Source organism: Pinus tabuliformis, chromosome 1_1 (genome assembly GCF_031772625.1).
Source record: "Pinus tabuliformis cultivar Carrire ecotype Pingquan chromosome 1_1, CPIR1, whole genome shotgun sequence".
Classification (NCBI taxonomy): Eukaryota; Viridiplantae; Streptophyta; class Pinopsida; order Pinales; family Pinaceae; genus Pinus; species Pinus tabuliformis.
In genome coordinates this window covers 343,613,338-343,640,007 of record NC_142297.1, presented here as the reverse complement: position 1 = coordinate 343,640,007, position 26,670 = coordinate 343,613,338, and the positions used below count along the sequence as shown (strand labels likewise).

Sequence of the window (26,670 nt, the reverse complement as noted above, 5' to 3'; positions counted from 1 at the left end):
ACACAATATTAGGACATAAAAATTGAATAATTGACACAATACCAAATACAATACATACATTGAGTTTTGTCTCACAAGGTATCTAGATGCTAATTGAGCAAGTTCACACAAAGAGAGAAAGGCAATGTCATGATACATTGTTCAATTTGTAATCAAGAGCATTATCTTGGATAAGGGAGAAGTAACATTTAGTCTCTTTCTCACATACAAAGACAAAGTTATGAATCAATGACAAATGCCTTTTGTGAAGCAATGTTGTTGTAAAGGGTGTTAGAAAGCTTGCATTGTAGGCAAGGCCCTCACACGATACTAGATTGTGTTAACCAAAGCATGTTAACCATGTCCAATGATCTCAAATTTCATGAGAATGTTCAATGGGTGACCATAAATGAGGGGTGTCAGAGTGGCTAATAATCATAGCTTATATTGGATGATTGTCATCGTACATAACATCTGTGGTCCAAGTCATTTGTTTGGTGCCCAATATTGGTGAATCATTGTATTACATCATGGTAGCATATCTTGCCTTTTTTAAAGCAAAAATATATTGAAAATAAATTAAGTTATGTCTCATGCAAATGTTCAATATTGTTGTATTGTGAGTGGTTTTCATATTATATGTATCATATATCTATAATCACTTATTTCAAGCCTACCTTAAGAAATAAACGAAGAGGTGCAGGGAATTTTCATAATAAGGACTCCCACCAACTCGTCTCCTCATAGCAATCTTTCAAACATTAGCCCATAAATCAAACACATGCCCCTGTTTCTCTAGTTTGGAACCCCTTAGATGGATATGACAGTGAACTCCTCCCAACCACTTCTTTAACCATCTATTGAATGCCTTTGATTGGTATGTGTAAATGATTTTTATTGATTCCTGGAGAGGTGTGAAATCTAATTTTGCATTGACATAATACAAACACCAAACTTAACCTGTGGTAGCCAAAAATTCAGCCTTACAATTCTCTCATCCAATATTAAACACTTCACTAATTAGTCAAGGGGTAATCTCCTTAACAATATATTAAATATTAGAAGCATTCATATTAATTGAAAAAATAAGAGTATTATTTAATATTAAGTTATAATGCAGTTAGCTGCCAAGTTGACATATGAGACCCCCTTGTTTGTGAGACAAGGGATGCCCTCCATTCAATGCTTTAACTATTTAATCTATGGATGTGTACATACCTTAATTTCCATTGGATCGAATCCTGTGACCTTTAAAGAGGAAACACTTTAACACAAATCGAACATGTAAATACAAACTTAATTTGTATATGTATCAAAGTTACTTTGAGAGTTGCATGGAATGCTTAATTTTGTATAGAAGCAAGGGAAAACTTGAAGGGTTGATCACAACAAACATGTATGGTCAATTATGATTATCATAGGTATATTAGTTTGGTTTTCCCAATCCAAAACTTGCACACTTTGTTACTACTGTTAAAGGCATGTCATGATGGTTTACTGGTGTAACATCATGTACATTTAGTTGTGTCTATTAAAGGCATGTTAGTTCAATGACAAAACCAATGGTTTGTCAACTTGGTCAGCTTAGTGAGCTATGTGTTAATCATCTCAATGAACAACATAAAAGGTCAATTAGCTTAGCCATTGACATGCAGATTCCATTGTCACTATTAGTGACATGTTAGGTTGGATATTAATATGGATTTTTGATTAACATTATCTAGGAGGTTAATCGAATCAACATGCATGTTTGACTACAATTGTGGGAGATATGTTAGATAGGTCAACCCCATCAACAACATTTATGTTTAATTTCACATGTTAGAGGCATGACACAATGGTCAATTGATTAGTAACATGTACATTTTGGTTATCACTATTAAAGTTGTGTTAGGTTGGTTAGCTTGTTCAACGACTTGTATGTTTGGTTACAATTATTGAAGCCTCACTTGATTGTTTACTGTAGTAAATGGAGTGTAAGTTTAGTTACCATTGTCGAAGGCATGTTTTGTTGGTTAAATGAGTTAACATAATATACATTCAACTATGATTGTTAGAGCCGTCCAAGGCTATTAAACCCATTTAAAGTAGTGCATAACATTGATGGGGGCTTGCTTATTGTATTGTGTGTGAGTATAGTGTGTTATTTTTGTTTGTAAGTCGAAGATTTTTCATTAGTTAAAAAGAATGTACAAGGGCGTCAAAATGCATGGCTTATAATTATTTATATATTTAATGTAATGTGCCTTTCATTAAGAAGAGGAACCAGACTTTGGGGGATAGGGGAAATGGCATTGTCTAGGGGAAACATCGATCTCATATATCTCATCTTCGCTATCCCTTCCCTATAATTAGCATCCCTCTCCTTTTTTTCTTTATCCACAACCACCAATAATAGACTTTTGGTGAAGAAGTAGCATTGGATGACTCAGGACGAGGGTTAGAGCTCATATGTTTATCTTGGGTTTCTCCTTGGGGTTTCTGAGCTTACGTATCTTGCTTTAAATTCTTCTTAAACGTCCCAACAATATCCTTTCCCATCCCTTGTTCATGAAACTCTAGCTTGCGAGCACAATATTCATCCTAAATTTCCTTTGAAGATTTATGTAGCCATTTTGCACCGAGGCCTATTCCTGGGGGGGAGATTGGGAGGATCTACATTTGTCAACAGACCTTTTTATTGCTGTCCCATGCCACCCCAAACTTTAAAGCCCATGTTTGTAGCCTAGATATACCCTCTTCCATATGTAAACTATTTATCAGATTGATAAAAAGAGAAGAGTGAGCTCTTCCATGAGCTTTTATTTGAAGATGAGAATGACAATGAAATGTTCATTTTTAACTGTACACCTAAACAAGCTTAGAGACCCTTCCACCTGACTTTCTTAAAATCTGGACTCAAACCATGGCAGAATGTGACATTTTGAAGTGTGTCACTCTAGTCCCTTTGACAAGGACTGACATGACACCTTTTGTGAAATAGCAACAAGAGACTGTCGCCTCTTGCCCCTTTGAAAGTGGTGAAACTTTTTAGAAAAAGGGTAAATCTTTAAAAAAATCATGGAAAAAGGTTTCCAAAAGTTTAAGAATGATTCCATTTAATTGATTCACTACTACAAGAGACTATCGCCTCTTCCCCCTTTGAAAAAGGTGAAACTATCTAGAAAAAAATATATCTGAAAACATTGTGAAAAAAAGTTTCCGAAGCATTTAAAAATGATTCCATTCCATTGAATCACTACTACATGAATTCAACTTAAAATTTCATTTTATTTATTAAATTTATCATAATCAAAATTCCCCATGGAGGACATTGAGAGGCATTAGAAGATATATATGTTTTTTTCATAAGAGCTTGTTAAAACATACCATGGCAACTTAATAACTTTATTTAAGACATTTTGTCTCCAGCGTACCAGTCACCAAATAAAATTTCGAGGTGGGCGATGCCATTTTTGTTCAAACCCTCAAGGAGCACCCTCGAGGAGCTTTCAAGAATGGAAGAAGAACAATGGGCAATGCAATTTTGTTCATACCCTGGATTTTTTAATTCTAGAGAAGGTTTCAACAATTTTGTTGAAACCATGAATTTTTGAATTTTGGAGGAGGTTTCAGCAATGGAGACCAACGTTTTGCTACGAGTATCCTATTTTTCCCTTCCAGTTTGATAGAGGCACGGGATTGTTGGGGTTTTGTGCAAGGAACAGGACACCTAACTGGAACTTGTGCGACTCCTTGATTTCACTATGGAACCCCAGACCCACATAAGGTTGAAATAGGGCTTTTCCTTTCCACCGTCACCCAAAAAATTCCCCTCTCTCTCTATAGGTTGTCGCCTTCTCCTCCAAGGCAATGAAAGAGGTTGATAGACCTATTCTAGAAATTCTGGACTCGAGTAACTGATGAAAAAGCTTCGGTTGTTGGACATCCCCTTCAGAATCATACATTTTCCCTAGAACAGGCAACAAAAACCCCTCTGAGGTTGCTATAGCAAAGGCCATTGATAAATCTGGGGAAGAGGGAAAAAAAACAAATGGAGCCCATCGACCCACCAAGCCTTGGGAAAGAACTTCCGACTGTATCCATTTCTCACAGCGGTAAATCTCTATTCGACTCCAATTCTATTATTGAATTTCTGTCTTTGGAAGATTTGATGGTTATTGAAACCAGGGTAAATTAAAGGAAAGGAAAACCCATAGTAAATTAAATTTAGTTTGGATCCATCAAATAAAATAGACTTCTTTGACTAAGACTAATTCTATCCTAGCTTTAACTGATGGAATGCAAATTTGGCAGCTATGAAAAATAATGTGCAGCATGCACCGAGCATGGGTACTAGAAATTACTAATTAGAGTATATAAAGGTTTTTTAAACCCAAGAAGTAAAAATCATATAAAAAGTGATGGCTCTAGGCTAAACCCACGTGTGTGTCATGACTGCCTCAATGAGTTGATATGAGAAGAAATGTTGAGATGTATTTAGCTTAGACACCAATAAAAGTCATACCTATTTAAATGAGATTTTAGAACATTGTGTTTCAGATTTCAAGATCCTTGTAATGATCTTTATTTGTCATGAACCCCCTTTCCTTTGATACTAGAATCTCAGAGACACACAAAGGTTGATCCTTTGCCTTCAATAAGCATCTACCCAATGGAAAACCATGAACACTATTTTTCAAACACTCTTGATTGATGTCCAAGGGCCGAGGATACTTCACCTTTTGTAGCCTTTTATACTTCTCTGTGAGACAGAAAAAGCCCTAATAAAAGGCCGAAGGTGTGTCAATGAGCTCAAGAATAATATTATATATATGAGCTTAGATGCTAGGAACTTTATAGCTTTAGATATGATTTTATATAAACCTGCAACAGAGAAGGAATTCTGAGTGAGACACTATCTCCAAACCAAATTCAATTCAAGGGTGATTTCATAATAGAAGATTTGACCCTAAAGTAACCAAAGCTTCTTGGTTGTAGTCATGACAGAAGGCATTAGATATAGACCATTTGACCAACAATTTGACAAAGAGCTATATCCTAGAGATGCTTGATTGACGAGGCCTTAATCTCATTTCCTTTCTAGGATTTGCAACCTAGAATTTCGCAGTAGGAGTTTTAGTGCTTCACGATGACTGATCTTTGAAGAGGAAGGAGGTCAGTGTTGTCAGAAAACTTCTTGTGATTTCTTTCTTCCTTGCTTGGGCTTGCCCTCACCTTAGCTCTGACACCTTGCCCTCACCTTAACTTTGATACCATTCTGGCGGGGCAAGATAAACATGACAACAATAGAGGTAAGAAGTTGTAGATTCCTGTGTTGTCTTTCTTTTAGCTTCTAGAACATCATATGTTTTTTTGCCAATTTCTGCTAAATTTAAAATTGACATACTGATTTGAGAAGAGGATTTGCAATGCTAATAAGCTCTTCTATAGTCCATGTTGGCCCACTTGAGTCTTGTTAAAGGACCAACTGTTTCTTGTGCAAAATTCGAAGCAGACGACAACATAAAACATATTTTATGAGAATCAAAACAACTTCTAGAAGTGTTATGACATTAATCCAACACTATGTTTATAAACCGGTTCATACTAATGGACACAATATGTGTAAAATGTATTCTTTAACAAAAATTTTCTCTGTCGGCTGGTTTAAAGCTTATAGCCTTACTCATATCTTGAAGAAAGGGTACTTGCTTCCCTTTCACTTCATAGGTATATGAATACCCAGTTTTGTAAGCATCCATAACCATGAATATTATACCAATTCCCTATGGTTAGTGCATCAATAATGTAAGTGTAACACTCATCCATGTGGCAGTCATAAGGCATTTAGGTAAGGTTTTACTAACACTGGCATCCCAGACCATTAAGATCTATCCATGGAATCAAAATGATGTATTTCCTTTACTCAATAGAACACTCATCATTTCTCTCCCCTAATAATCAAATTTTTTCTCTTCATTCTGAATGAGAAATCGATCAATAAGTCACCATTTTAAATGTTAGATCACAATATGTTTAGCTTCTCTCTTGTGCTTACACTCTAGCATCTCATAGCTTTAGAATCACAAATCTTAAACACAGTCTCATGATGTGCATTCAGGGAGGCATAATTCACCCTTGCTTTGCATCAAATTACCCCCTAGTATTCCCTTTACGTTTACATGCCTCAAAGCAAGGCATGCCAAGTTGGTACCTACTCAATTAAATTAGTAAGTTGAGGGGCGCCATATATACCCAACGATGCCTACCTGTTCTTCCTCTTCCTATGTCGTAGTGTATGAACAGTCAGCGAGACTGGTGAGGATCCCCATTAATAATAACATCTATGTTGACATCTAAATCAAAATGACGTGTTTCTCTTAATCATATGTTTTGGTTTTTTTACCAAAAAGGCTAACAGAGATAGAGACCCTCAAATTTGTCTACTTCCGGCCCCTATGCCTATTTTCATCTAGGTTTTTACCATGTCAGTGTCCCTTTCTTTCTCAAAACTGCATGAAATCAGTTGATCTATCCATTTCGTAATGCCTTTGGTAACTTTTTCTATCAAATTCTCTAAAGTATATATGAAATCTAAGTGCTTTTTTGGTTGTTGCTGACTTCATATATTTCTGCTAACCATGATATGGGTTTGATGTAGAGGATTATGATTGTGTAAGGGTTGCATTGCTCGATATCTGTTTAGGAGGAGGGGAAGGAGAAAAGTGGTGTTAGGGTTGAGAGCTAAAGATGCCTGTGAAAAGAGGAGGTGTGTGGAATGGAGGGTGGCAGGGCTACCAGTGTGGTAGAAATGGAGGATGGGGAGGTCAGGGTTTTCATCATCAAATAGTTGTGGTGGGCTTCCTTGTTATCTTTGTGGTCATGCCATTGGTTTTTTTTGCAGCTAGGTTTCGTCACTCCGAATCTACATCTGCAACTGGTAAGCTTCTTCCTTCCCTCCTCCCTTGCTGGTAAGCTTCTTCCTGCCCTCCTCCCTCTCTGGTAAGCTTCTTCCTACCCTCCTCCCTCATCACGTTGCTTCTGTCTCTTTTCTTGGGGTGGTTCATTGTTTAATTTATCTTTATTGGCAAGCATGCCCTTTCTTAATCTGGTAGTATTACAATGAAGTGTAGACTTCTTACAACATTCAAGTAAGATCTCCATTGCAATGAAGTGTAGTCGTATTATACTATTTTAGAAAGATCCCTTTCATTGAGAACCCATTGAACAATGTATTTATGTGATTTGAGCCTTGGCGGGGAATTATCATCACTCCCGGTTAACCATTGAACCAAGACCCCATGGACCTGCTTCGAAATTTGATTTGCCTTCACCACCCCTAGTTAACCATTGAACCAAAACCCCATGGACCTACTTTGGAATTTGATTTTCCTTTTATCTTTTTCGAAGGATCTGAAGGCGCAGATGTTATCAAACTTACTTTCCTCACTTATTGTCAAAAGTTTAGCACCTCTAGCATTTTTCCATACATTTTTTGAGTTTTCTTTATAGGTTTCCTTTCATTTGATCTATGTGAAGCTGTGAACTCAATCTCTGCATTAACATAGTACAATACCTACCAGGAGAAAGATTCAAAGTTTGTACCTCTCTCATGCAAGAGCAAAGGTTTTACCAACTGCCCCTAGGGTAATTTCCCTTGCCAAAGATAATGAAACCATTCATCCCAATAGCAAGAAATAACAATGCTCTTTCCATTTTTTAACAAAGGGAAATTCATATGACTGGTAAATTCGCTGGGAAACTGCTCGGTGAATTCGCTGGGCAATCCTCATTCTGAGTAGGATGGTACTAAGTGTGCGCTGGATTCTGCATAAGCTGGATGGGTATTATAAAGGTATATTTGTTAAGAATTTAGTTCAACATCTTACTCATGGGAATTGAATCTTGTGGGAATTGAATCTAGGTGGGAAGGGTAAAAATCATTCTTCTCCTCCACTCATTATCCAAGCTAGACCCACTTTCCATCCATAAAGCTAAATCCACTTCTCATCAGTCAAGCTAAAACCAGTTCTGATCCACCCAACCTAGACCCAATTCACAACAACAATCTTGTTCACCAGCTACTTTCTACCATACATATCATTTCCACACTTTTCCCACAGTGTTCAGAGCACATTGGCAAAAAAAAATGATAGATATTATATGCACCATTTTATTATTGATGTGTAATGAAATCTCGATCTTAGCATATGCATGATAGCAAAGCAACCCCCTTTTTAGCGTTTCAGTATTTTTATAGATATTCTTCTCCATCAAGTATTTCTACCTTACCTGCTATGCATTTTTTATCATTTAAAACAGCAGGGCACAACTTCTCAGGAGATGGATATGTTAGAATGGTATTCTATTTCCACATCTTGAAAACCAATTCTACTTTTATATGGCCATTTTGTTCTTTTTTAGGATCTGGGCAATGCACTTGCACTTACACTAGTTTAATCCCAGAAAATAAATAATGTCCCTAAACTGAAATTTAATCGACCTGAGTGGATTGAAATAGAGAGGAATTATTGAGGATACTGGAGCTCTGTCATATGATTAAAATCACTCTTATCTATTTATCTGTGGGGTTCACAGGAACAGGTAGATGACTAGAGAAAGCAGAGTTTAATAGAGAGCAATGACTCTCTCTTCCCAAAGGAGGCAAGTATAAGAAACCTGCTGCATTTGGATATCTTAAATTTGATTTCTCCCCTATTGAGCAGAGAATTGAAACTAAATTTTATTTACTGGGTAGGTGATTGATGTCATAACAACTATCACAGAGTACTCAGGAAAGTTAAACTTAAATATTGTTGGACATAATGACTTGTTGGATGGAATGACTTATCTTACTCATGGGTATTAGAAAATCCCTCTGAAGTAAACTAGAGGGATATTACTAACTCTGAGGTACGATTGGTGAATATTTTGGTTATTTTCTCTATTGAACATGTAAGGAAACCTATGTGATGATAATCTATGTAGTTGAGTAGGGTTTTATTAAGCAGGAAGTGAAAACTTACATTGGCAGGGGTGCTTCTCTATTTCTAACGGTGTACATCAAGCAGAGGCAAATGACTTTTGGAGACAGCTAAGAAAAGTTACATTCGCAACAAGATGGTGTGATCTTCAATGAAGAAGGCAAGGAAAATCTTGAGGGGGGTAAAAGGAATGATGAGGTGTAGAAACAAAACTTCCAATGACGAAGAACTTCTTACGAGGTTTCAAGAGGATGACACAGGAAGTGAACATCGAGACATCAAAGAGAATGCTCTTGATGGTAAATTTTGATTTTCCCTGGTTAACTGATCTATGATGTTGGTAGCCTACTGTAAGGTAATGTTTAGTCAAACTCCCAAGACAATGGTTGTTGTAATGAAACCATTTGCAGCTTGAAGAAATTCCAACAAAAGTTTCATGGAGGGTAAAATTATTTGCTGCACTAGATCACTACTTTTTGTTCTCATGGAAAAGCGAATTGTTATATTATTTTCCAAAATCCTTTTTGAATGTTACTTCTCCAATAGAAAAATTTTATATTTCTTAGATTTTAGCATAGTATGCTTTAATTTATAGTAGTTTAATGCTTACAACAATTGAGACAAAAGATGAGGGAGAAAAGGTCAACAGAGCTGATTCAACAGGATGAAGAAAAACAAGTTGAGCTTGAAAACGTAGCAATTAAACCTTCCAAGGAGGTAGATTCTGCTGTCCTAGAAAAAAACTGCATTTGGAGGCTTGAGAATGAGAACGAGAATTCTGAATCCACTGTTAGATTGATGCGAGACCAACTGATCATGGCTAGGGTGTATTCAAGAACTTCCCAGGCTAGGAACAATCTTGATTTATACCATGAATTGATGCTTCGTATTAAAGAATGTCAGCGTACATTGGGTGAGGCTAATGTAGATTCTGATCTACCTCAAAGGTAATAGTTTTCGTATTGGCTGCTTCTAAATCAAGAGTAGTAAGTGCTTCCATTTGCATTTGGTGTTCATATCCTTTGTTTCTTTTAAAGTTGCAGTCTGTGTGTCAATCTTTTTGTTTTTCATTCTCTTTTTCATGGTCGATAATTGATATGAATGTTTCAGTTCACCTGAGAAGATCAAGGCTATGGGTCATGTCCTATCTACGGCTAGAGAACAATTTTATGACTGTGGGATAGTAACAAAGAAGTTGTGAGCTATGCTTCAGTCTACTGATGAGCAAGTAAGGACCTTGAAAAAGCAAAGTACATTTTTAAGTCAGCTGGCAGCAAAGACTGTTCCCAAGGGCCTGTATTGTCTGTCCATGAAATTGACCATGCATTATTACTTGCTTGCCCTTGAAAATCAAAATTTCCTAAAAAGGACAAGTTGGAGGTGTTGTGGGGAAAAGTATCCGATGCGGATGACACTATCCCTACTCTAAAGGTGACAGTCTTTAGCAACAACTGAAGATAAAGTTTTCATGTTTCACTTTATGAAAATACAGAGAGAATGGAAAGAAGGTCAACCAACCTGGTGTCTTTCGCTTAGTCGATCCTTGTCCTTCTCTCTTTGTATCTCGTTCCCAGCTCTTTGCTCTCCTAGCCGATCCAGCTACACACAAAACCTGCACAAAACAAGAGAGCAAACTATAAGATACATGTACTCATAACTGAAGCATGGATTAGGGTGCATCAAATATACATGTAAACACAAAACATCTATGTAAAACAAGTATATAGGAGAACATGCAAACTTTATTGATAGAAAGTAACAGGGTTCCAGAGGAAGTTACAACCAATGATGATGGCTCCAATCCAGCAGCACCTCCTCGGCAGCAAGAACTCTCCTCTTCACCTCTAGTAAAACAATCACCCAATAGCTCTGACTGCAAACCAACAGCACCTCCTTGCTTATACAAAATTCCAGCCTCCCTAGACCTCATAGAAGAGCTCTATATATAGGGTAGAAGAAGAAAGGATGAGTCAGCTTGAGACTGACATGAAGCTGCCTTGTGTCCTCTCCCTCTTCAGTTAATCTTCAGTTCCTGTGTCCACTTGGAGATCCTTGCTTCCACATGGTGATCAAGTACCTCTTACTCATCACAAGGTGAATCTCATGAACCAAGTGTCAGTTTGGAAGCTTCCTGGGCAGTTGACACCTTGCAGGATGACTGTGCCACTTGGCCAATCTCGCCCAGCGCAGGTAGCCTTCATTAATCTTGACTTCCAGCGCAGGTACAGAGTGGGACAGTTGCATTCCAGCGCAGAAGCTCAGTGGAGCAGCTGACATGATCCAAAATAAGCCTGTTTTGAAGTGTTTTCAGGTGGAGAACTGATTGGAAGTGCTGTTGGTTGATGACCTTGTTCTTTTAGGGGTAAGAACAACATGTTTAGGGACTGAGGATCCCTGTAATTATTGACATTCCATGCTCCTTGACGCGAGGCACAAAAATGTCTATAACAGTTGCCCCCTAAAGTATGAGGCCGTTTATCGGGTGAAATGCTTTAGCTAGAGGGTCCGAAGTTCGTTCCAGTGCTGAGGAGAGTGCCCTGTAATACACTACAATACAATACATTATCTTTCATTCAATTTTCATGGTCTAGCTGAGGCGGACATTCCCATGCTCAGCTTTTATAAATACATTTTGGTACATATGACAGACGATCGTCTGAAGGCAGACTGATAATCTTCCGCTGAAATTATCATCCTTTGATAGGATGATCATCTGCTGCAATGATGTACATGGCAAATGTTTTTATATTTCCTGAATATATATCGCAGCCCGGATGGATGAAACTAGATCCGGGGTCTTCAAACTCGTTCGATCTTCACTTTAAGTACAAGTCGATCCATGTGAGAATTGCGCTGAAGTCGAACATGGAAAGACATCGCTTGATTACCGGTCAATAATGAAAACCGTTAACAAGCGCGAGAGGAATCAACAGTAATGACAATGACCCTCAAGATACTGCAGTACAATTCACGTGGCGTGAATAAAGGACTTGGCGTCGAACGCCACGCAAAATCTTCTGGTCGAAGGTCATTGATGTATACCTGTCGCCGGAAGTGAGAAACTTGCCATTGAGGCATGCAAGCTTCAAAGTACTGATGGGGGTGTTCCTAGATCAACTTCTTGGATAATGAGTTGATGTCGACAAGAAGCGATCCGTCAAAGGAGGGCCTTAATGAATCCCACATCAATGACACGGAACGGAGCTAATGATTTAGTGGAGGTGGAAACAAACTGTGACATATGATTCAGGGCGGCGATCATGAAATGGATGAAGGATAATGTATGGCAGTGGATGGGACACGGTTGACACTTTCAGAATGACCCCTCTTGAACATATAACGACACTGATGTGATGGATCGGTAGCATTACCCCGAATGGATGGTGTGGCGAGGACCATGGTGATGAGACCGGTGAATGAAACAACCCAACCCGATGTGGTACGGAGGAAAAGTGTCATGTTCAAGAGTGACTTGCTACCTTTAAACTTTGATGTTCTCCCAATTTTTCCCCAGTCATTTCTGACCAGTACCTCTTTATTTTTGTCAAGCTTGAGGAGGATAACATATGCTTGTTCTATAACCTGCCCTTCGGGCAAGCCCATCGCTAAGATTTAACGAGCCTAGCGATAGGGAAACTCGTTCTCGTCTAAAGACAAGTTTGTCGCTACTTAATCATTTTAACGAGTCTAACGACAAAGAAAACTCGGTCCTTTTCATTTTTAGAGAGTCTGAAAAGGTACAGAAAGTCAACTCCATAATTCCTTTTTCGTCAGCATATCCCTTAAGTCCGAAAAAGTATAAAACAATACAGAAGGGATGGCTGTTCGGTACTTTTAACGAGCCGAACAAGACAAGCTCTCGATCCTTTTGTGCAATAATCCCTCAGGTCCAAAAAGATTAAAATTTAGAGGAGGGATAGCGTTCCGGTCCTTTAACGAGCTGGAAGGCCAAAACTCGGCAAACTTTTCATATTTTACGAGTCAGTGAAAAGAGCTGAAAGAAGACTCGTCTTTTGAGGAACGAGTGATAAACAGGGATAGCTACAGATTCCAGGTACAGGTTGGAATTTTCCAATCACGACAGTGTCACGAGGATGGCTAGGTGAAATCACTCTTCGCAGCTGTTTCTCAAAAGAGGTAAACACACAAATGGAAGTGAATGGATCGGCCAAATGAACGGTGGAGGTGATGGATGACAACACGATCAAGGCTCTTATGGCTGATGAATTTACGATCTCAAAAGGTTATTTACCGGTTCATTTTTTCCATGAGCTTGAACTCTGGGGGAAACTTTTGCTCACACTTTTCTATTTTTTAACGAGCATAGATTCAGGCCTAAAACTGCTCGGATTTGCGTTTATTTTTTAACGAGCATGAACTATATGCTAAAACTGCTCGATATACCAGTCATATGAAGAACGCCTCTCGTAAGGACCAATTTTTATAGAGCTTATGCCTTACCACAACTATGCTCTTAATTTGGCAAATTTTACTTTTGCCCCACAGGCTTTCTTTATGCAAGCTGGAAACGGCTAATCCTACGAGTTTAACGGGTTAGACCTACAGGTTTAAAGGGAGGACCTAAAAATTTAAAAAAACAAATAGTCGTCCCTTGCTTGCATTCCAAAAGGTTGCATGCCCCCAGGTATAGGATAGAATTTCGAGGCTGCCCCTCCTCTCCCCTACCTTTGTTTTTCTTTGGGTGTTCACAGTTACTTGTCATCTTGCCAATCTAATGTTAACGATACTAGTCTTCTCGTTATTTTAAGGGGTCTTATGCAGTACTCAGACTTCCTGTCGGCCCACTTTTAACAAACAGCTATTTGTGACAATAGAAGAACACTACTCAAAGATAAAACATTGGTATTATTGAGGGAGGCTTGCCTCTTTCTTATTATCCAAAGAGTGGTTTTATTCGCTGCCGCAAATTAACCTCTTTCTTCGGCGATGTCTATCATTGGGTTGTCAAAGATGGTTACCCTCTGTTACAACAATACGGTCCCCTTCTTTGTAGGCTGCCCCTGCTTATCCTTCAAAACACATGTTTCGATGGGCGAGGCTTGAATTCAAAGATGTTGACTACTTGTTGCAATAAGGGAATTCCTACTTGGGCATTGCCCACTTTTTAGACAAAGGTGAATGATTCCCAGACACATAACTTTAACAAAAGATTATTATTCCAGAACAACCCCACTTCCTACGGACGGGGTACGGACCAGTCATATTCTTCTGCGGAAATTCTTCCTTATACCCGGAGTTTCTTCTGCCCGAAGCAGACCAGGGTGCATGCCCCCTGGGTCCTAGTCTTTCTTTCCGAATCACTCGCACTCATCGGGAAGCAGGACCGGGGGTGGAGGCGTATCTTGAGTGAATAGACCATTTAGGATTGGTATTTGACTATTTGCGATGTGAGATCCCGGAAATGAAAGTTGGTCTACGAGTTTGACCATCCTTCCTTCGTGTGGAAAACACATTACTCTAAAGAGTGAGGAGACTATCGCTCCCATGCAATAAATATAGTCACGTCCAAGGAGTAGGTTATAATCCAAGGGTCCTTGGACGACCAACAAGTTCATCTCAACAGTCTTCCCTTTCAATGTAACAGGTACATTGGGGAGGATCCCTAATGGTCGACTGGTTCCTTTATCAAAACCTGAGAGATTTCTCAACTCAGGTAAAAGCGCTGGGGAACCCAGTGCTTTCCAAGCAATAGAGGAAAGGATACTCACAGACGCCCCTTCATCAATGATAGTACCAGCCATAATCATTCTATAGATCTGGACAATGATTCTGAATGGTATACTGGCTGGTAACCGGGGTCTGCCTAATTGATTCCAATCAAAGGATACAACCAGGTTGCTTGGTGGTGGGACCGAATATACGGCCGGATATGACCCTGATGTTGTTCCTTCCTGCGATAAAGGAATGGGCGCATTGCCCTGATGCTCATCAGAGTCAGCGCTGATATAAAGAACCTGGATGGTGTCATCCTTGTTCTCTTCAGCTAGGGTGTCGCATGAAGATGACTCTTCAGCGACGGTGTCAGTTGAAGACGGATCTTCAATGACGGAGTCATTAGACGATAGAACCTCTGAAGGAAGAACCGGGTCAACTGTCCTTTCGACCTTTAGACTTTCGTCTGGTCTGGATTCGGTAGGTTCATTGTCAATGACCGACACTTCAGCTGACCACTTGAGAGGGTCAACTGGATTTACAACTATCGAGGGATTAGGCGCGAGTTTTTGATATCCAGGCGGAAGTCGCAACGGTGACACCGGGCGATCTTCCAAAACTCTCTTGGCCTCATCTAAGAATGGACATTTGTGGATGGCATGACTACCTTCACACAATAGACAGGGTGATCTTGGTCCCCTTCTTCGTCCTTCACTCTCGCTAGTTGACGGAATGCAATCAACTTGACAACCAGAGGTTGATGCTACCGAATTGTGCAACCTTGGGGACCAGTCCTTCAGTATCCGGGGAATACAAGGACAATCACGATGGAAATGGATCCCTTTGCAAATGACACATGGCGATTTAGGCCCGGTCGGTGCAGTGTGTGGGTTTTTGTCAGTTTTCTTCTGCTTGCCCCCAGTCGCCTTCGCCAGAGGTTCCTTCTGCTTCTTTCCTCTCTTCTTCTTCTCCTTCTTCTCCTTGGGAGGCTGACTTTTGCCGGCTCTACCTTGCGAAGATGAAGGATCAGAGGAAGTGTCATAAGAAGTGGAAGGCTGGTGGGTAGTTCTAGATTGTTCTGACAGTTGATTCGACTGCTCAGGATTAGTGGCGATCTGGACTACATTAGTTGAAAAGAGCCAAACAGGGAGGCCAATTGTCAATCCTGGAAGCGACAATGTAGCCATATGAGGCGCACCAACATCTCCCCAAGAGGAGAAGGGATTTGGACTTCCGCCAAGGTTACTTCCTTGGTTGGTGGGCTCCATACTTTTCAACTGAAAGATCAACGTGGGAATAATAGGTGATTATGTTCCGCTTTAAAATAAATTTTATTTACGACGCTTTTAGACACAAACTTGCTTTTTCATGTTTTAAGAGTCGAGAAAAAGCTAAAGATGAATCTAGTCGCCTTCGATGTATTAACGAGCCCGAAGTGACAAATGCTCGGTTGGACCTTTTCAGTTATAGAGTTTGAAAAGGGCCAAAAGAAACTGCTCTGGAGATCTAGGCAGAGGGTGTGCCAAACCTTTCGCGAAACCACAGAATACGTTTTACGGTACGGGTGGTCGATCTTCGTGAATGCTGTGTTCACTGCATCGCGATCAGTAGGGCGGCCGACACGGTTTCCTAATGATAAAGGATAAAAGCCTATAGGGGTCTCCCAATATACTCGACGGTACACGGGAGCTCAAGTCCGTGTTAGTGCCACCGACTCTCAGGAGGAATCACCCACCTTCGTAGAGATCGACAGTCACTATGTTTAACGACGCCGGAACACGTCTCTACCTAGACCTCTAGATGTTTGCGTTAAATTCCAAAGCGTTGTTATGTAAATTGAGTTTATTTTAATGTTGATCTTTCTTAACAGTTTGCCTTTCAGGTTCGCCACGAGATGTATATATACAACTTCCTATATGCAATCTAAGAATGAGAAGCAAAATCTTTTCAATCTTTCAACTTTGAAAACCTTAATCTACTTGAGGAAAGAGAAAGACACAACTTTTTCCACAGATCAAAGAACACACACTAAAATGCACATTTTCCTAAATCATCAAGCATACAGTCAAATGTAAAATGCACAATGCATGTATTTCTTTTCGTTATCCTTAATGTTGATGCTAACAAAAGGAAACTGTTGTATGATTTTTGAATCAACTTTCAAGTAGAAATAAACAAGCTTGTCCACAATAAAAAAGACACCTTATGATAGACTTGTTTAAAATACAGAAAATGTATAGATTCAAACCATAAAGTGAAAAACAAACAAACTCAAATAGCCATGAACAGTAATAAAACTAACTCATAAGATCACAAAGATACTCTTACAGTTCAGGATCTAAGAGGTCACAGCTATACTGGTTCGCTTTTCACAATGGGAAACGGGAATTGAAACAAGAAATACTGAAAGAACATTCACAGTTTCATCACACAACTGAGGCGGAATAATGTCAAGGAGAAGTGGTCTACAGCAAGTACAATGACCAGCAAGCAATCAGCAAGAAAAACAGTGAAAACAGGGCCAAGACACAAAGGAAGAGCTGAGCTAGACTAAGGCTAACTGGACCAGCGCAGGTGCTAGTCTGCCAGTTTCACTCTCAGCGCAGTTCCCGAAGGGAGTACCTGCGCTGTAATGCAGACTGCCTGTGGACAGCCTGCACTGACTTACGAGAGTTACGTCTGCAAAGAATTCCGGGTCATAAAAAGCTCAAAAATGCACTGTTTTTGCTGAAATAAAAAGCTATAGGTCAAGTACAGGCTAAGGGATGATCAAGAGGATGAAGATCTATCACAAAGAGTAAACATTCATCTGTAGATTAGCTCTTTAAATCTTGAATTTGCTCAGCAAAGGAGCAAGAGTAGCAGACCCTCTACTTCGCTTTTGATATAGTCAAAAGCTTTTCGATTTGGTACTCTTTTCTTCAAGAAATGAATAGCAAAATACTACAAACAACAACAACAAGATACTAGGCTCCCCAGCGGAGTCGCCAGTTTGTTGTGGGGAAAAGTATCCGATGCGGATGACACTATCCCTACTCTAAAGGTGACAGTCTTTAGCAACAACTGAAGAAAAAGTTTTCATGTTTCACTTTATGAAAATACAGAGAGAATGGAAAGAAGGTCAACCAACCTAGTGTCTTTCGCTTAGTCGATCCTTGTCCTTCTCTCTTTGTATCTCGTTCCCAGCTCTTTGCTCTCCTAGCCGATCCAGCTACACACAGAACCTGCACAAAACAAGAGAGCAAACTACAAGATACATGTACTCATAACTGAAGCATGGATTAGGGTGCATCAAATATACATGTAAACACAAAACATCTATGTAAAACAAGTATATAGGAGAACATGCAAACTTTATTGATAGAAAGTAACAGGGTTCCAGAGGAAGTTACAACCAATGATGATGGCTCCAATCCAGCAGCACCTCCTCGGCAGCAAGAACTCTCCTCTTCACCTCTAGTAAAACAATCACCCAATAGCTCTGACTGCAAACCAACAGCACCTCCTTGCTTATACAAAATTCCAGCCTCCCTAGACCTCATAGAAGAGCTCTATATATAGGGTAGAAGAAGAAAGGATGAGTCAGCTTGAGACTGACATGAAGCTGCCCTATGTCCTCTCCCTCTTCAGTTAATCTTCAGTTCCTGTGTCCACTTGGAGATCCTTGCTTCCACATGGTGATCAAGTACCTCTTACTCATCACAAGGCGAATCTCATGAACCAAGTGTCAGTTTGGAAGCTTCCTGGGCAGTTGACACCTTGCAGGATGACTGTGCCACTTGGCCAATCTCGCCCAGCGCAGGTAGCCTTCATTAATCTTGACTTCCAGCGCAGGTACAGAGTGGGACAGTTGCATTCCAGCGCAGAAGCTCAGTGGAGCAGCTGACATGATCCAAAATAAGCCTGTTTTGAAGTGCTTTCAGGTGGAGAACTGATTGGAAGTGCTGTTGGTTGATGACCTTGTTCTTTTAGGGGTAAGAACAACATGTTTAGGGACTGAGGATCCCTGTAATTATTGACATTCCATGCTCCTTGACGCGAGGCACAAAAATGTCTATAACAGGAGGATCCAACTCTTTATCACTATGCATTATTTTCTGACAATGTATTGGCTACATCTACGATTGTGAATTCAACTGTCATGAATTCTAAGGTGAAGTGTAATGAATTTAAAATACTCTAAAGTTTGGAAGTCCAACAGTTTTGCTGCATTTTACATTTAATATGTGGATCTCATTGTAGGTGATTTACTTGTGTTTGCAGGAATCTCAGAAACATGTATTTCATCTTGTCACAGACAAGTTAAATTTTGGGGCCATGAAAATGTGGTTTTTACTTAATCCCCCAAGGAAAGATGCGATACATGTAGAAAATGTTGATGATTTTAAATGGCTCAATTCCTCCTATTGCCCTGTGCTTCACCAACTTGAATCCGCAGCTATGAAAGAGTATTATTTCAATGTAGATCACTCGACTACACTCTCAGCACGTTCCTCCTATTTGAAATATATAAATCCAAAATATTTATGCATGCTAAATCATCTTTGTTTCTATCTTCCACAAGTTTATCCCAAATTGGACAAGATCCTTTTCTGGGATGATGATATTTTGGTGCAGAAAGATTTGATGCCCTTGTGGTTAGTAGATCTTCATGGAAATGTTAATGGTTCAGTGGAAACTTGTGGAGAAAGCTTTTGCCGGTTTGACAAATACCTTAATTTTTTCCAATCCTCACATAGCCAGGCACTTTGATCCTAATGCTTGTGGTTGGGAATATGGGATAAATGTATTTGATCTCAAAGAATGGAAGAAACAAGATATAACTGGAATATATCACAAGTGGCAGAACATGGTAAGTGTGTAGTGTAGTTTATTTATGTTAATTCCTGTGATGCTTATTTTAAAGTATTTGAAGTAAATCTGAAGTAATTAGCTATAAAACTTAATGGGTTTTTCTTTGTTTGATTTCTAAGTTTTTCTTTTATTGTATTTTAGAATGAGGATAGAGTGTTGTAGAAGCTTGGAACACTACCCCTTGGATTTTCACATTGGCTGCTTCTAGATCAAGAGTAGTAAGTGCTTCCAATTGCATTTGGTGTTCATATCCTTTGTTTCTTTTAAAGTTGCAGTCTGTGTGTCAATATTTCTACTTTTCATTCTCTTTTTCATGACTAGTAATTGACATGATTGTTTCAGTGCACCTGAGAAGATCAAGGCTATGGGTCATGTCCTATCCAAGGCTAGAGAACAATTTTATGGTTGTGCGAAAATAACAAAGAAGTTGCAAGCCATGCTTCATTCTGCAGATGAGCAAGTAAGGATCTTGGAAAAGCAAAGTAAATTTTTAAGTCAGGTGGAAACAAAGTTTGTTCCCAAGGGCTTGCACTGTCTGTCCATGCGATTGACCATATATTATTACTTTCTTCCTCTTGAAAGATGATAATTTCCTAAAAAGGACAAGATGGAGGATCCGACTCTTTATCACTATGCATTATTTTCTGACAATGTATTGGCTGCATCTGTGGTTGTGAATTCAATTGTCATTGATGCTAAGGTGAAGTTTTATTAATTTAAATTACTCTAAAGTTTGGAAGTCCAATAGTTTTGCTGCATTTTACATTTAATATTTGGATCTCATTGTAGGTGATTTACATGTGTTTGCATGAATCTGAGAAACATGTATTTCATCCCATCATAGACAAGTTAAATTTTGGGGCCATGAAAATGTGGATTTTACTTAATCGCCCAGGGAAAGCTGCGATACATGTAGAAAATGTAGATGATTTTAAATGGCTCAATTCCTCCCATTGCCCTGTGCTTTGCCAACTTGAATCCGCAGCTATGAAAGAGTATTATTTCAACGCAGATCACTCGACTACACTCTCAACATGTTCCTCCAATTTGAAATATATAAATCCAAAATATTTATCCATGCTAAATCATCTTCGTTTTTATCTTCCACAAGTTTATCCCAAAATGGACAAGATCCTTTTCTTGGATGATGATATTGTGGTGCAGAAATATTTGACGCCCTTGCGGTTAGTAGATCTTCATGGAAAGGCTAATGGTTCAGTGGAAACTTGTGGAGAAAGCTTTCACCGGTTTGACAAATACCTTAATTTTTCCAATCCGCACATAACCAGGCAGTTTGATCCTAATGCTTGTGGTTGGGCATATGGGATGAATGTATTTGATCTCAAAGAATGGGAGAAACAAGATATAACTGGAATATATCACAAGTGGCAGAACACGGTAAGTGTGTAGTGTGGTTTATTTATGTTAATTCCTATGATGCTTACTTTAAAGTATTTGAAGTAAATATGAAGTAATTAGCTAGAAAACTTAATGGGTTTTTCTTTGTTCGATTTATAAGTTTTTCTTTTATTGTATGTTAGAATGAGGATAGAGTGTTGTGGAAGCTTGGAACACTACCCCCTCGATTGAACGTTTTATTGCCTGACCCATCCTTTGGACAAGTCTTGGTATGTGTTGGGAGGATATAATCCTAGTGTGGACTGTTGAGAGATTGACAATGCAGCTGTTTTTCATTACAATGGGAACATGAAACCTTGGTTAGAGCTGGCAATGACAAAGTGCAGGCCTTACTAGACAAAATATATAAAATATGATCATCCTTTCTTACACAGTGCAATATAAATGAATAGTTGCGACCTCAATATTCATACTGCAATAGATTGTCAAATGTAAAGTGTAAAGGCTCTTGATTCTGGTTGATAATTATTCTAATTCATTTGTTTTTGGAGTTCCACATAAGTTTTCTAGTTTATGGCTTAATGAGTCAGGTTTTTGGAGGTGTAGTGGCCTAACCAAGTTTAAGATTTACAAATTTTATGTCCTCATTGTGTTCCTTCATAGTTGGAAGTAAACTCCTATATAAGTATTCTTTTCTTTGTTAGTTAATATTTCTCTTTCATCAAGTAATTACACAAATTTTTCTTCCAAGAACATAAAGAAGTACGAGACATAAAGATTTAGGCTTTCAAGGCAAGGTAAAACCTCTCAATAGGGGAAAACCCAACAATCCTCCTCTTATTGAATTTATTCAAAATGAGATATCCAACACAAGGCCAAAGAGTCCCTCCAAGTAAGCCCTCCTATTTAAGTCAAGGTCAATAGTTGAGTCTCTACCTAGTCAAAGTCAGAAGTAGCTTCTTAATTTCTGTCCTTATTGCAGGTTTAGTCTCTTATTATAATACAATGACTTCCAATTATAGACTCTTTGCCTTCTATTACTGATCTTTGGCCACTATAGCAAACCCTTGACTCTTTACCACATATATTCAGATCTTGTTGCAAATAGATAGCTTTAGATTAAGATTCGGCTTAGTCACAGACTTCGGTTTCTTCTAGTGATGGAGACTTTTTTTTATCCTCAATTTTTCTTCTCCCGTTGGATTACAGACTTCGAGCTTTTTCACTTTCTTGGTTGCTACCCAAAAGAGGTCGAATATAGGCTAAAATGCGTGGATATCGTTCTAACAATGTAAACTTTGAAACGAGAACTCATACTATTACCCATTTTGCAAAAAAGTGACTTGATTTTGAAAAGGATTGATGCAGAACACGTGTTTTTTAGAGCATAGTTTTTGGCACTATAATTTTTTTTATGTACATTGCGTTTTAGAATGGTAGTGTTTTTTATGTTGATTTAAAAACGTGGTAATTCTATACGAGGCCCTTTTTTTAAAAGTTTTTTATTTTTATTTTTTTTATTTTTTTTTTAATTTTTATTTTTTTAAATTTTTTTTATTTTCTAATGTATGAAATGTAAATAATTATTTTGTAAATTTAATCATTTTTGAAGTGGTCTTTTTCTTCATATTTTCTTGTTTTTATTTTAATTTTAATTTTTTTGTAGTGAGGTTTTTATTGTTTTGCATATTTAAAGAAGAAGGTCGATATTTTGAATTTTCGATATTCTACATATTTATAAATCGTTAATTAATTTTTCAATCCACAAGAAATAATTGTTTCTAAAAAACAATATTTTTTAACAATGGACATAAAAATAGCCATTTTTAACATAAATATAACTAAAAAACTACACGTTTTGATAATTTTTTGCTACAATTGACATGCGAAAATCACAATTTTTATACGAAAATTTTAACTAAAAATGGTTAAATAATAGTTTTTTTTTATGAATTTCATGTCAAAAAAATAATAATAATCATTTTTTTTTTCAAAAAATAATGATTAACTTAAAAATTAATGCGAAAATCACATATTACAAATATTGAACGCATAACAACCTTAATTGGGTGTATATTCTTCTCATAACATGTTAAAGTCAAAACATTACAAGTATAACTACTTAATAGTTACAAAAAATGAGCTTGATTTCCAAGCATAACTTAAATTTAATCAACAATGTCACGTAATTCAAACTCTTTGTCCTCTAGAGTTTCATCATTGTCTTCTTCCACAATATTTTCTGCTTCATTTTGCTCATTTTTGTCTTCTAATGGATCTTTGATGTCTGCAAATCTCCCAATATATGTATTTCCAAACATCCCATGTAATGGTGCTTGGGGTTCCTTTGCCTTTTTTGCCACACGTGATTCACTAAAGTCTCCTTTCTTCAACCCAATTTCTTGCATTGCATCTGGAAGAAATTGAAGAGCATTAATTCTTTGCTGAATGAAATTGCACTGTATTGGATCTTTTTCAATTGCAATGCAATTTATTCCTTTTTGAAGGCAACATGCTAGTGTTGTACCTAATTATCAAGCACAAAAGAAATAATGAAGTAAATTAGTACAATGACATATTAATTAAAAAATAACATATTGAAATTCAATTCCATATAATAAAACTTACCTGAGCTAGAAAATAAATCCAGAACCCAATCTCCTTCATTTGAACATATGTCTATAAGATAGTTAATCAATAATTGTGGTTTTTGATAAATGTTAACTATCTCTCCTTTTGCTTCTTTGTCTTCATATGTTAGTTTTCTCACAACAGCATCATAAGTCAGTATTTGGCTATGACTCTTTCTGTCTACTCGATTAAAAATCATAGACATATAGCTATCATCTTTTGCCCAACTATCAATATGAATGAACTCACAATCATTTATAAATAGTTGATCTTTACGGTTAAGAAGATTTGACTTTTGCCTGTAACATGAAATAGTAAAAGTTCAATTAACTTGTACATAAATGAATTTTTCGACATTAATCAAATATACATTTTAAACGTCTTACCATGTAAGTTGCATCCTTGAATTTGTTTTCCCCTTGAAGCTTGACAATATCATTGCCAATTGTGTGTCTGAATGAAATGTCACAAATCTCCATAATGGTGATGACGTGATTTCTACAAATCCCGCAACCACTTTACTAAGAGCTTGATAAGTATAAGGGTCACTATCATAGTCAATGTTTGGAATGTTGAAACCATGGGGAATATCTGCAATAACTAGGGCATAATCCCTTTTAGGTATGAGTTTAGCAATGTCTTCATAGTCGCCTTGTATTACTTAATATTGAATAGTGTCTAGCCCATTCCAAATGAAATGAGTAAGAGTTGGATCAAGTTCAACATTCTTAATACGTTGCTTCCTCAGTCTTTCGATCTTTATTTTTTCAATAAAGGTTCTGAAGCTATTTGGTGCTCCATTATCGTTCTTCTTCGTATTTTATAAAATAAACAAATATATGTGTAAGTTATAAATTAAAAATAGTACACAGATGAATAAAAATGAATGTATAAATTAAGATACCTTTTTAAATGCAAGATAAAAAGCTTTCAATGTTAGTGTAGAACTTGAATCTGGATAGTTGCGTACAACATCATCCCAACTATCTTCATTCAACAATTTAACCATTTGTTCTTGAATTTTCATGTAAACTTTGTGACTACATAGATAAGGTAACAAAAAGTTAATATAATGATATGTATAACAAATACTACCAAGAACAACATGTTTTATTTAAAAGAAAATTATAATCTAGAAATAAATAAAAATAATTCAAAAAACTTGATTTTGAAATTCCTTAGACATTTCCTCCAATGATAATTCCCCTGACCTCACACAAGATAAAATTGTTTTGACACTTTTTTCATCTTTCACTCCTTGCATTGCTCTCCAAGGTGTGATAGTCATATCTTCTGGAAGCTGTTTCATTTCAGGAGTTGATTTACTACTGCTACATATCAATGGCTTAATCTTTTTGACCTTCTGGTTATTAATGCCAATGTTTTCCCACATGCTAAAAAGCTCATCAATCAACTTCCAAACATATCCAGTTCTAAATTCCAATTGGAAAATGTTATCAACACCTCTAAATAAATCACTAATTTTGTTGCCTTTTCCACCTTTTGAATTGGTTTTCTCTTCAATTTGATAGCCTATTTCCATACAACATTCCTTTCAGAAATCTGCAGTAACATTTATCCTATCCCCACCACATTTTTCTTGAAATTCACTATGAATAAATCTAACCCTTTGGATGAAAGTCATAGAAATCCTATATTCATTATTTGGATTATGATCCCATGCCACTAACTTTGCTTCTGTATCTGATAAACCAGCATAAATGATACATTTCATTGTTTCAAAACATGGGTTATTAGGATATTCCTCCATCAATTGTCTTTGAGCTTCTACAGAATGGTTCCCCCCAAGCACATAATAATTGTATTCAAAACATTTTGACTTATCAAATGTTTCTTTGTTGGGAACTTGAACTGGATCAATAAGAAGCACATAACTAACCACATGAGCATATGGATTGTACCTCATCAATGTCTTCAAGTTGTGAACATGCAGATGATGTGGCTTTCTGACTTGATATTGACATTGTCCTTCACTTGCCTTATAGGTTTGTCTGACATTAAGCTGAAATGTATGACCACCATCAATTAAGTTTCTCTTTGTCAAATTTTGTCGAATGGCATTTTGTTTTGTTTTGATAATTCCATCCTCTAAATCAGCTCCAGGTGTAACAATTTATCTACTTTCTTTTGAAGTTTCACTAGGTTCTTGACTGCTGGTAATGACTACTTCAAAATCTTCAACTTTACTTTTCTTCATCATAACATTCTCAATAGATTTATTCTTGGGCATTGTTACTTTTGGTCTTTTACGACTCTTCTCAGTTCCAATGTCATCTTCAATAATGACAACAGATGCTTCATTGTCAGTTTCAACTTCATCGTCCTCAAAAGTAACTTGTCTACCCTTGCTAGATTTATCTACTAGAGGCCTTTCTTCCTGATCCTTTGGATGTAGTTTTGTAGCATCATCAATTACTACATTTTGCTTGTTTTCCATATCTTCTTCTGGCACTGAGTAAAAACTGCTGACAACTTTCGTGATATCATGCTCTATGAAATGAATGCCTCCCAACCTAATTCAACAACTTTCAACAAAATTCTGGCAAACAAAATATCATATGTCAATAAAAACAAAGTTAAAAAAATATAGCGAGACACTTTCAAGAACGCAAAATACAAATATAAATAACAATAGTGACGATGTTTTGTTTCATCTCATTTACGATTTGTTTACACAACTTTGTGGATACCTCTCTCGTGTCATACAATGAATATGATAGTCGGTATTTAATCCTTTCATGTGACTTGGGAGCTTTCCTAGGTATGTAAAAAACTTCAGTGTCTGGTACCGAACACATATCTATGACTCTTCCCATCACCTCATAAATTCCATTATCATTCGGTATATCAATATATAGATATATATCCACAGTTTGGCTTTCTCTCTTTCACATACCAGATTCTTGATGGAAATTTCACCTCTTTTGAATTCTTCCAGTATGAAATCATCTTCTTATCGTTTGAGGCACTTGAAAGATTAGTACCGATGAGCTTAGGTGGAGTTCGTTCACCAATGTTTTTTGAAGATGCACCTTTAAGAGTCTTTGGTCCAGAAAGATTCACAGAAATCTTCTTTGATGCCATTTTCCTGAAAAATAGAAACACATAAATTAGTAAATAATGAAAACATATTAACTTAAATCCACAATGAAAATTTATCATAAATTTGTAATTTGTATAATCAGAT

At 37.4% G+C, this 26,670-nt stretch overlaps 1 pseudogene; it reads left to right on the top strand.

The window, feature by feature from the left end:
* Window positions 1-26,670, top strand: part of LOC149212988 (uncharacterized) — a 54,903-nt pseudogene that overhangs the window by 26,989 nt on the left and 1,244 nt on the right.